We start from the raw sequence: 12,572 nt of genomic DNA on the forward strand, positions 1-12,572 counted from the left end.
AGATTCTTTCGGATCACCAGGCAGTCATCTCTGTCCTGTCGGTTTTCGTGCCTTTATTTAAAAGTTCAGCAACAACATGAAGTCAGAGAAAAGAATTTCTTACATGGAGAGGCCATCTGTGACATCAATTGCAGAATCAATCGGACCGAGGGAATAACACAATGTACTTAGTGAAACACACGATAACATACACGTTCAATTGTATATAGATAAGCTAGGAGTTATTCTGTCTGGCTCTCAAGAGGCTAAATGTTTCTGAATTGGTTTCTTTGTGGAAAGTATCATGGGGACCCTAAATGTGTCAGTCTTTGCACCTGAGTTTTTGTTTAGCTCACCTTATCTATCCTCATCCCAGTTGCCAGTGTAAGGGAGGGAGTTTGTGGAATGCAGACCTTGAGGAACAGACAGCCATGTTTCAACAATTAGCACAGATATGTGTAGTAACTCTGCTCTGCCCTGAACTCCAAAATAGGCTCTTTGTCTCGGGGCCAGGCTCAATTGTAACAGGAATATACTTTTCCTTATTGGGTATCTGTATTCAGTATATGGGTCTGACATGGAATACTGTAGGCTTTGACAATCCCCGGTGGCTCATTACCAACATGAGCCAGTAGTAGCAGAAGGAGAAAACAGTTTTCATTTCTCATGGCAGGAGCTGTACAAACACTGCCATTTCCGTGTTGTGACTGCCATCCAGAGAGGCCGGCGCGGCTTCCGGCAAGAACCTGGCTGATAAAAAGAGAGGCCCAGGAACCAGCTTCAGGAGCGCCGCCCATCTGACAGCTAAGAAGCCGAGTTCGTCTTGGTGGACCTACCCCTCAGAGACAAAAGGGGAGACTGATCACCTCCCAGAGTTGCACTAGTGAGTCCACAGGGAAAGTGGAAGGAAGCTGCAACTCGATGGCGCTGTCTGTAGGGCGGTGGGCTGGAGTCCTTCTGTGAGTATGTGTGATGAAGATGAACAACGGGAAGGTGAGGACCTGACCAAGGGCCCAAGCAAGCGTTGAGTTCCGATCCGCGGTACCGGGGCGACCTCATATGGCTAAAGGAGGCATCAGACTGCCTCGGGGGAGTCTGTTCCGGGTCAGGGATTGAAACTAAACCCGACAATGCTAAGAGGAGCCTGAAATATCTCCGAGAGGAGAGCGACCGGAAACGGACAAAGCGGGTCTGCGTCCTTGCCAAACTGGTCCCCCTCCTTCATTGGTCTTCCCCATCGTGTGCGTAAAAGTCGTCTGTTAGGGGGAGGATATGGGTGGAAAGCAGAGGGAACCGACTTCCCTAGAGTGTCTCTTGAGGCATTTCACAAAGGGGTATTCAGGAAATTATCGTGTAAAACTAACTCCTGTAAAACTCCGCACATTCTATGAAATTAACTGGCCGTCTTTCGGGGAGGGCTGGCCCTCCGAGGGCTCCCTGGATAAGAAACTTCCTGGCCGAAAGATGAGGGACATTGCAGGGGACCCAGGCCACCCTGACCAATTTCCTCCTATTGACTTATATTGACTCAAGAGCAAGTACAGGCAATGCTCCCGTACTTGTTCACATGTACCGTCACACCATGGAACACATAGGCACACATTCATCCGCCATTGCCGTTTACGAGTGTGGAAGACACTCACTGGAGATGTCCCCAAACCGACATACAACTCCACTAGAGGCACTACACCCTCATCTTCCCAGTGACACCAGGTACACACCTCCAACAAAACATACCACCCCTCACATTCTGAATATCACATGTGTATATGATTCTGTTCCCTGTATCTATATACGAATGATCTTGTGGCCGTTTTAAGTCCTCCCGACATCACAGACTTAGGCTACCTTGGCCTGGAATGTTCTTCCCTAGAAATACTTCAGTGCAATGAAGATATTATGTGCCTTGCATTCCGAGAGAATTAGGAGAGTTCCCCCCCAACCGCTTTCCACCAGCCTCCTTCCCATCCCCTCCCATTAGTCATCCTAAAACATCTTTGTGCTCAGAACACCTCAAAGGAGAGTGGCTCATGAAAATATACTACATGAGTGCGCACCGGAACGGTGAGGGGGGGGGCTGGCTGTACTATGTGAGGGCGAGAACGGACTACAGCCTGCCTCGCAGAAGACAAAAATGGAAGAACTGTCCATTTATGAAATAAGCGGTAGAAAAACCGGCCTCTCTTGAACGTATCCAGAACTATCTCCTGAGTGACAGTGACTCCAGCTGGAACAACGAGACCCAGGAGGAAAGGCAACGGTTGAGAGCCCAATCAGAGCTTCCCTCTCTAGAAGGATGTTTCAGGGTCAAGACACCCTAGTGGCTGGAGGCCCAAGAAAGCATTTTCAGGTGCATGGCCTGCTGCCACATCTTTCCCACCTTAAAGGCCCTCAAGCAGCATGTGGAACATGGGGTCAGTGAGCTGTAGCTGCCGGGTTTTCCATGTTGCCATGACCTGGGTGAAGAGCAGGCAGAACAACGTAGAGAAGAAGACAAGGAGGAGGGAGGACAAGGAAGGCAGGAAGATAACACACAGGTGCCAGAAGAAAAAGCAATTTGGCGTGAAGAAACCTTCATGCAAAGAAAGAGATTATTTTTCAGCCCCTAAAAGAGAGGAAGTAGAGTAGACCACACTTTCTTGAGGGGGCGTTATCGTGTCTACAGAACCGTATGATCCAAGGTAATTTTCTTGACACCCACCCCGTCCCCACCGCTATCACCACACCACGAGGTGGAAAAGGGAGGCGTTTTCAATTATTCCCACTCTTCTGCCGAGAAGGCTAGACATGCTTTCTCTAACATGCCCGCCCACAGAGTTACTTGCCTGGTGAGCCCTACTTATTATGGAGACAGGAAAACCTACTGCACTATTGAAACCCATAGCAGAGAAAACCCACCCCTTTGGCTTTCATGAGCTTGTGTACATGGATGTGAACACAAACTTCTTGTATGATGAAAGTAGAAAAGATGGAACATGTAACAAACCATCAGAGACCATCAGAGTGCATCAGAGACCATCAAGTACATGCACTCAAGGGTGTTTCAAAAATTATACTACTATGAAATTTCATAGTTTTAGCAACCCAAATGCTACCAATTTTTGAAGAATATAATTTGCACGTTGAATTATTTGCATATCACTTAACACTTTACGTGTACATCTTCAAACATCCATTTTCATTTTCCCTTGTCATCTGCCATCTTCAATCAGAGGGACCCATACCCACAAAATAATTTAGAAAGCGTTCGTCACAGTTCATGAGGCCATAGGAGGGAAATTCAAATAGTGCCCCATTCAGACGCTGGTCTTCCTACTTTGTTGCTTTTCTATTTCTGATAGTATTAAAACTTCAAACTGCACTATGGTATTTGGGACCCTTATATGTATATATAGAGTATACACAGATGTGCATACATATGCTTATATCATATGTATGTTTATATGCCTATAGACATCTGTGTATTTATGGGAAGGCTGGGGGAAATTTGTCTTAGTTGCTTCATTTGTTGCCTTTGGTCAACTGTGACTCCATCGCCCTGAAGCACCTTTTCTCCCGTCCAATTACTGACCAGGCCCGACCCTGCTTAGCTTCCAAAATCGGACGAGATTGGGAGCGTTCAGGCTGGGATGGCCGTAGACTGAAGCACCGATCCTCAATGCATTCCATAACACAGGAAGTTGGCAGAAAGCGAACAGATGCTACAAGGAAAAGAGTAATAGTGTGGTCCAAAAAATTCGGGGACACATCAGGAAAGCTATGTTGAGGACAAGGAAATACGTTTTCTTCTACAATTTACCTAAGCTTTCCATATATTGATTTGAATGAGCAAGCCCCAAGAATGAGAGTGTCTATGAATAGTTTCTCAAAGCAGGTGGAGGAGGAAGTACACGAGCTGCAGGGCGAGGCAAACTTGGGCACAGATCCAGGTTTATGCTGCCGTCACACTACATGTTTAAGGAATGAAAAACCTCTCTGGGCCTCAGTTTCCTCATCGGACATATGATGTAGTGGATAAGAGACAGTCTCTGCAGAGAGACACACTAATCCTCAGATCCCAGAACTGTCAACTTACTAGCTTGAGTTCTTAGGGAAGTTGCTCTATCCTTTCTGTACCTTGGGGATTCATTTAAAAAGGAAAGACACTAAAAATTATATCTACTCCTACATTCATTGTAAGGATTGAACTGCTTAAGAAAATGCCCAATACAATACCCAATGTCCTCGCTTCACGTGGTTTTCTTCCTCTCCATTTGTTTCTGTCTCAGGCCCGGGAATTCAGAATCTTTGTATTGCCACCTAGTTACCATGTTCTTTCCAGTTTTGCTTTTTGGCCTAGGATTACATCAAGATAGGAACTTTTTTTTTTTATTAAGACAGACAGACAGTAGAGCGTGAACAGGTGAGAGGCGGAGAAAAGGAGAACCAGAATCCGAAGCAGGCTTCAGAATCTGAGCTGCCAGCACAGAGACTGACGAGGGGCTTGACCTCAACCAACCGCAAGATCATAATCTGAGCCAAAGTCACACATGTAACTGACTGAGCTCCTCAGACACCCCACAGCATGAACTTTTAATCTCCTCATTCGAAACGCATGCTTGTTTCTCAATTGACCACCTTATTTTGTCAACACTTAGTATTTAGATAAACTGAGCCCTATCGGTGTTTGTTGAACTCTGCACATTCATCCCCTCCAAAGTCATACGCTGTGAAAGGTATCTAAAGAGCACTGAGAATGTGAGGAAAGTCAGACGTCACGTGAGCCAGCAGAGTAAGTGATACCCCCAGCAAAGTGCCAGCTCTGTTCCCTGGAGCTGACCTTGTTCTCGGTCGCTTGTCTGATGTGCTTTCCTCTGGGAGTAGGCGACTTGCACTTGCCAAGGCGTTTACGGGAAAAGAGAATGGCACGAAAAGAAGGCAAGAAGTTCCGTTTTGGCTCCACACTGTCAGGCTTCAGTTCTTGCCTTTGTCATAAGGCGAAGCTGAACCCAGCTTTTCCAAGCCATGAGCGTTCATCGATACCCACAGACAATATAAGAAGGGAAAAGGAAGGATTCTTTGAATGATATTATATCTACTGTTAGAAAGTAGCCGAATAACTATATCACAACTCTTTTAAATCCGCTCAAGTCCAGCAATCCCATCACTTCATCTATTTTCTACCCTTGTTATCATCAGTATAGTCTTCCCACAACAAACAGACAGCCTTCAGGTGTTATTAGTCTTGATCCCCCAGTAACTTTTGACAGTTAGCTATTGACGGCTGCCTTGTGGCCCTTTCTTCTCCTTTGGCAGGCGTGCCAGGGTAGTGTCCCAATTTCCTCCTAGCCCAAGTCATCTCTGTGCAGCGACATACACTCCCTAGCCTATTTCAGCTGTACCTCGATATTCAACGACCACCGATACATACAGTCATTCATTCACCAAATACGATATTGTCAACTGTAGGCACTATGCTTTTGAGTCGATCTCTAGGACTTATTCATCTTCTATAACTGAAATTTGTACTCTTAGACAAATACCTGTCCATCCATATTTCCCTCACTCCAGCTTCTTGGAAACGCCATTATGCTCCTTTCTTCTTTGAATATGACTGCTTTCGATTCATAATATAAGTACTTAATGCTGTCTTTGTCCCTCTATGTCTGATTCCACTTAGCGTATGTCCCAGTATTAACTGTTATTTAATATCTAATGATAGAAATCGAGGTCAATGGTCATCTTAGATGAGAAAAAGATATCTTTAAAATTTTTCATTAATGTTTTTTTTTTGAGAGAGAGCACACATTCGGAAGAGGGGGAGAGGGGGAGAGGAAGGGCGAGGGGTGGGGTAGACTGAGAGGGAGAGGGAGAGGTAGGGAGAGAGAGAGAATCTCAAGCAGGGAGATTCAGAGTGGAGCCAGATGAAGGGCCCTATCCCACTCTCCTGAGATCCGTTATGAGCCAAAATCAAGTGTGTGGATACTCAGCTGACTGAGTCACCCAGGTGACCTGGAAAAGATTACTTTTTAAGTCATTCTCTTTTCTCAAAGAAATGGCCTCAATTGTGTCCCCCAGCCCTGCTCCAATCCATACACTGAAGCAAAAATCCCCAAAGTGATGGCTTTTAGAGATACAGCCTGTATAGGTAACAACATTGAAATGAAGTCCTAAAGTTAGAGCCTGAAACCAACAGAATTTGTACTTCCAATAAAAGCAAGAGACACCAGAGAAATCTCCCTCCAGGTGTGTCCCTTGGAACGTCTATGTGAGGATACAACCAGGCTGCTTCTGCAGGCCAGGAAGAGAACTTTGGCCAGAANGATCTTATTCTGCTTTCCTACCTGACTCTTCAATTTGTAGACTAACACTTCAAAATAGTCACTCTCGTAGGCAATTGCAAATGTGCTTTTAGAGTTTTGCTTCAAATTTTCCATGTTTTACTTTCTGGTGTCCCTTTCTACACGGAAAATCTATGTAAACAATTCCATTATTCTTAAATCTATTGGATGGTTCGTTCTCGAAATGCAAACCTTATTATGCAGCAAGTATATGGCCGTGCTTCAGCTATAGTATAAATTGTATCTAATGAGGATTCCTTGTGAGAAGCGCAGGAGTATTCACAAACGCCAGATTAAAAAAAAAAAAAAAATTGGTGCCAAAATCGGCCATCCACCTGTTCAATTAAGAAAGCGTCCTTTCACCACCATTGGGACATAAAAACAAGGTCTTTAAATCTCGGGACACGTCTACCAACGCATATAATAAATTAAAGAAGCATTTTGAAAAGCTACATTTGCCAAGAGCTAGACGGGCGCCCTCTGGGCCACCTACGCAGGCCCGGTTTCCATAGGAACGTGTAGTTCCGGCGCCTAGCACTTCACTCCGGAAGTCGTTCTCACTCCCTTCCGTGCTGTCCCGGAAAGAGTCAATCTCCTTGTTAGTCAAGCCTTGTCGCGAAAGGAAGATCGATGAGTTTTGGGCCGCAGAGCTTGCCGTAGAGGGGCGTGGCGACGCAACTGCCATTTGGCGTGTCTCACTCACGTGCTGGTCGCAGCGCCTCTTCTTCCACCGACCGTGGCTCAACCGGGGAGGCTAGTCCTCCCGAACGAGGTAGGCGCCCAGCTCTGGGAACTTGCTGGTCTGCCCTTTAGTGTCCCTCATGAACGTCTCCTTTGGGGCTCCTTTGGGTCTGTCAGACGGGGGCGTGTTCTCCTGGGAGTTGGGGGAGGGAGTCCCTAAGNACGACTGTCACGTGTCTCTCCTTCTATTTACAGCAAATTTTTCTGTTTTATAAAAAATTTTAATGTTTTATTTATTTCTAGGAGAGAGGGATAGATAGCGTGAGTAGGGTTGGGTCAGAGAGAGAGGGAGTCACAGACTGAAACAGGCTCCAGGCTTGAGCTGGCAGTCAGCACAGAGCCCGACGCGGGGCTCGAACCCATGAACCGCGAGNGTCAAATAGTAGTTAAGATAAACCATCTTTAGAAAATTGGTACAAGAAATGAATGAACAATTTCTCCCAGGAAGAAACCTATCAGAAAAAGAGTTCACGTTCACTGTCTTCATCTATTCCTTTTTCATCCCAGTGCAAGTTTCCTCTCTGACCAGAACTACTTACTAGCCTTCCAACTACTTCTCCTTGACTCTTCTCTCGCTCTAGTCTGTTCTTCATAGCCTAGCTGGAGTGAGTGCTCGCTTCCAATTAGAAACCTAATCATGGGACTCCCTTGCCTGCAGCCTATGGGATGGCTTCCTGTTGCTTTTGGTAAAGACCTGCCTAAAGCAGGCCAGGCTCTTGTCTGCCTTAGAGGACGTCACTGCCTCCCGCCCGCACCCGCTTCAGCCTTAGGGTCTTCATCCACTAGGTTGTGTGGCACACTTACACCTCCGTTGCACATATTCTCCCTTTTACCCCAGACTACTTTTCCTCTCAGTAGTCGACGTCATATTTCTACTTTAGTTGTTATTATCTAAGGAAAACTGAGATTGGCTTTATCCTTTTATCCTTCCTATAAGCGTTTGTAACACCATTTCCTTCCTTTTAGCAATTGTAACCGATGTGCAGTGTCTGTGTGTGTGTGTGTGTGTGCGTGTGAGTTAATGTTTTCTTACTTACTCCTTACATTGATCTTGAAGCTTTTGCGCATCATCATATTCTGTGTACTGTCTTGTTCAGTGATAAACTTGAGCCATCATTTTTATGATTCTCCATAATCGAAATTAGCTCTCCTTACCTGAGATTTAGGAATTCACGGATCCAACAGTTGCCAGAAATGTGTCGGTTGATGTCTCTCTGTGTGTTTTTATGGGGAAATTTCCATCAACAGGTTCTCTCTCTCTCTCTCTCTCTCACTCTCTGTTTCTGTCTCTCTTTAAGTATATTTATTTTGAGAGAATGTGTGAGCAGTGGAGTGACAGAGGGCGAGAGAGAATCCCAGGTGGGCTCCATGGTGTGAGCCTGGAGCCTGACACAGGGTTCAATCCCATGAACCGTGAGATCATGACCTAAGCCAACCAAATGTCAGACGCTCAACGGAGCCACCCACGCGCCCCAGATTCTCAAACATATATCAATCTCGGGTTTCATTTTTTGCGATATTTTAACTGATTATCATGAAACATGTTTAATTAAGACATTTTCTTTTAAAAAGTTATGTGGCCATCTAATTTATAGCCTATTTAATTTCCCTAAATATCTTCTATGGAAACAAAAAGACTGCCTGCACAGGCACCTATTATTTTCAGCTGACTTTCAGTGTCTTCTACCTGTAATATTTTTCTTCTTTTCCAAAATATTCCAAAGAGAAAAGCTGACATTTCTAGAAGACTTCCTGATTCTCAGTTCTGAAAATGACGTTTGTTCTACTTCAGTATGTAAACTCTTCCCTTGTTAATTTGCCCTTTATTTTTCTTTTAGAAAAAATCACTTTTTACTACCTCTTATTATTGATGATATGTTTTATTTTGACCAGTACTTTATGTGGACTTCAAAATGAGAACTAACTAACTAATTTTTGCAGCTTCCCTAACTAACTTTAATTACTGTATCTAGTTTAATTATTGTACCTAGTTTGTACCTAGAACCTGATTAATGGACCTAGGTAACAGTGAGTAAATAGTGGTGGGCAGATGGCAGGATGAATAGCTCAACATGAGTTATTTTCTGTTCACGTGAAGGATGGAAATGTCCTAAATGTAGCCTTTTTTTCCCTCTCCTTAGAACTAGAGAAAGGATGCACAATTGGAAACAAAGCGCCCTAGTATTTAGTGAGTACAGAATTTGCAAACCTAGAGCAGAGTTTATTCCAGACATGTCTATCTTAAGGCAACAGTGAGATGCAGAATCAGAATGAGGAGGTGAAATAGTCAGATCATGTACTTGAATTCCATAGGAGGGGCAAGACCTTGATGGGAAACAGACCTATTTTTATTCCTGAGAGCACATGACCAAGAAGCTCATTAGGACATTTCTCTCTGCCTCCTCTTCGATCCTGAAGGTAGAAACAAAAGTGCCACAGAGCAGAGTGATTTGTCTCCATGTGCGGTAAAAGATAAGAACGTCAAGAACTATGTTTGTAGGTGCTTTTGAAGTTACAAAGCTCCTTGTTCGTAATTGAGTGTGTAGTACCATTCAGTACTTTTAACTGAAATAGTAAATCAGAGTCTGTCCACAAGAAGGAAGCGTTTTCTGTTTGGTTGTTCGACTATGCTGAGAAGTTTTTCTAGGTGGCAGCAAGTGCTCAACGATTCAGTGGTAGATAATCACCTAGCATTCTGCATTTTTAACAATTTTTACATTGTTGCTCATCAAAAAGAAAAAGTAAAATTCAGCAGTAAGTGATATCCAAATGGCCAAATTAGAAGCCCACTGTATAATCAGTACTACAATACTTGGTAATAAATTATCATACCATCATTAGTTTTGTCAACTATGAAATGGTTCAGTTATATGGAGAATGATAGAACCCATGTCCCTAGAATCAAATTCTTGGGTTGAGCAAGTGACAATATTTTGCTAGATTGCATTACCTAATTTCACCCCTCTTCTTCTCTGTTTCAGAAGTCATTCTTATTCCTTCAGTGTTATTTTCTTATCCATATTTTGTTAATTTAGCAGAGTGTTTACCAGCATATACTCTACATACCCACAGGAATTGGGTTGTATATTTTTATACTTTACGTGTGTTATTGTAATAATGCAATGTCATATCACATGTATCATTCTAAAAGTTACTTTTCATCACGTTCCTGGTTTTCTCCTGATTATATATGCAGATGACCTGCATTGCTTCAGAATACCACATTGTCCTTTCGTTATAATCACTATTTTATATCTTATGCAGCGTTTTATAGGAAGGGTACTGTGAAGGGTCCTGTGCATAGGCATTTCCCATTGTTGGAGTTGTATCCTCTGGATAGATTTCCTACAAGTAGGATTTGTGTCTGGATTGCCAGAGTTTCCTCCAGAAGGAGCACACCAGTTTGTAGTCCTCTATCAACAGCACATTCGAGTACCTATTTCACAACAACCTCACGGACATGATGTGTTGTGGTTTTTTTTTCTTTTGTGTGTAAGAGTGACACGGTCTGATAGATGAGCAGTGAATAAGCAGAAATCGTAGTGTACTTTAAGAAACAGGTGTGCTCAGATTTCTCTAAGCACTGCAAGCTCCCCTAGAGGAATACAAAATCTAAGGAATAATTGTTTCTGATAACCAAGAGGTTTTGTTCTAGATTAATTTTAATGCATGGCAGAGTCAAGAAATTCCCAAAAGAGACTGACTAGTAGTCTGGCTCTCAGATCGCTCACAAGAATCAATTCAAATTAGTATTTATATTTGTCTTGGGACCGTAGTTTGCTCTCAGCCGTGTAGATCAGAAACTTGCTATCGTCACGCCTAAAGTAGAGCTCATTCTTTCCAAAGCAATCTCACATTAACCATAGCTTATAAGAGACTATATACAGGAGAAAGCTATTTTATGAAGTACATCTAATGAAGGATAATAACTGTCACATTGCAAAAGGTTCTTTGAGTGTCTGCTGATCTACACTGTCTGCACACAGTTCATTGCTGGGCTGTGATCCATCTGTCCCCATGATTGAGTTTTCCAGGACAAGTTGGATGACTTGTCTCTGAAGTAGGGAATCTTTCTTTGGAATCTCCTTGTATGAGACACTGCTAGCTTTTGCTCTTTGTGGCTTCCTGTCCTGTGTTGATGTGGACTCTTCCCCGTAGGTCCATATGTCTTTTCCCAAGCAGGTGTATTAGCTTTCCACTTCATTTACTTATGGTCATAGTTTTGTACTGTCTCCCCAAGAGGTGACAGGGATTATGTCTTGAGATTTTACCAGGCTAACTGAGAGCGTCCACATGCTTCAGTTCTCATTGACACCTCACTTTTACCACGTGTATCGTGTGTGTGTATGTGTGTGTGTGTGTGTGTGTGTGTGTGTGTCTGTCTGTCTGTCTGTCTGTGTGTCTTTCTCTTTTGGTCTTATAGATTAACTACACTTTTTAGCTGCTTGCAAGCCCTCAGCTTGAATTTGATGACGACCCACAGATTGGTCCTTGAGGTTCTTTCCTCAAGCTCTTTCCTTTTACTTTCCTCTTCTTTTTGTTTCTTCTTTGTCAGCACATTTCATTTCCATTCTTCTTCCCCTGTTTTCTTCTTGCTCTCTTTATGTCTCTTTCCCTCCTTTCTCCCAGACAGTACCATACTTATTTCACATTTCTAACAGTGATCGTTCTGTTTGCTTTGAGTTGGAAAACCCAAGAACATGGCCCTTAAGTAGTGCACTGGCCTTCTGACAGGATTGAATGTCTTAGGCCTATTTGTTGACGTGTGGGTTTTCTGTCAACCAATTTTGTAATTCCTAGGTGCCAATGCATTTTTCTTTTGTAACTAAGAGGCTCGTGGTACCTGTTTGTCAGTTTTGCAAAATTAAAGTTAAATGCTTGAAGAAAGTAAGTGCTTGGGTAAGCGGTTATGAGAGAAATAAAATTACGATTCCATTGTTTCATAAAATGAATGTACTTATTTTTCTAATACAGTAATCCAATTTTCCTACTGCTTGCTCAAAAATACTGGAAAAGTCGAGAAGTTAAAAAAGCAGTTTTTGGTGTTGGCATGAAAATACTATATGTAAAGTATTCCCTTTTCATTTAGAATCCCCTAACGCAGTAATGATAAACATAGTGCTTCTTAAATTGGAATTTTAAAATTGGAGTCTAGGGGCGCCTGGGTGGCTCAATCCGTTGGGGGTCCGACTTTAGCTCCGGTCATGATCTCATGGTTCGTGGGTTCGAGCTGCACATCGTCGNTGTCTCAGAAATCAATAAAACGTTAAAAAATTTTTCTACAATTGGAGTCCTGCTTTCCCATGTATCTAAGGAATGGAAATAAGACCACCTTTGTTCCCCGTAGTTTATTAGTTACGTTTGGCTCACAACACTTAGCAAATGCCATATAATCACTTCATGCAACTCAGGGTACAGCAATTAGAAGCAGTTGTAAATCTATTTTAATGTATAATTTAACACTCAGTATCCCTTTATTTTATACATGAGTTTCAACAAAATGTGTCCTAAACACTCACTTTCCTGTGTATG

General features: G+C 43.1%; 1 long non-coding RNA gene across 1 annotated transcript in view; it reads left to right on the forward strand.

Annotated features, from left to right (window-relative positions):
- The first annotated feature begins 6,997 nt into the window (after positions 1-6,997).
- The window catches only part of LOC144216924 (uncharacterized), an 18,343-nt gene continuing 12,768 nt past the window's right edge, over positions 6,998-12,572 (forward strand). The window contains exon 1 of the long non-coding RNA XR_013330799.1: positions 6,998-7,071. This is a non-coding gene — a long non-coding RNA (uncharacterized LOC144216924). The remainder of the gene's footprint in view (positions 7,072-12,572) is intronic.

The sequence above is a fragment of the Crocuta crocuta genome, unplaced genomic scaffold, assembly GCF_008692635.1.
Source record: "Crocuta crocuta isolate KB4526 unplaced genomic scaffold, BGI_CrCroc_1.0 scaffold239, whole genome shotgun sequence".
Lineage (NCBI taxonomy): Eukaryota > Metazoa > Chordata > Mammalia > Carnivora > Hyaenidae > Crocuta > Crocuta crocuta.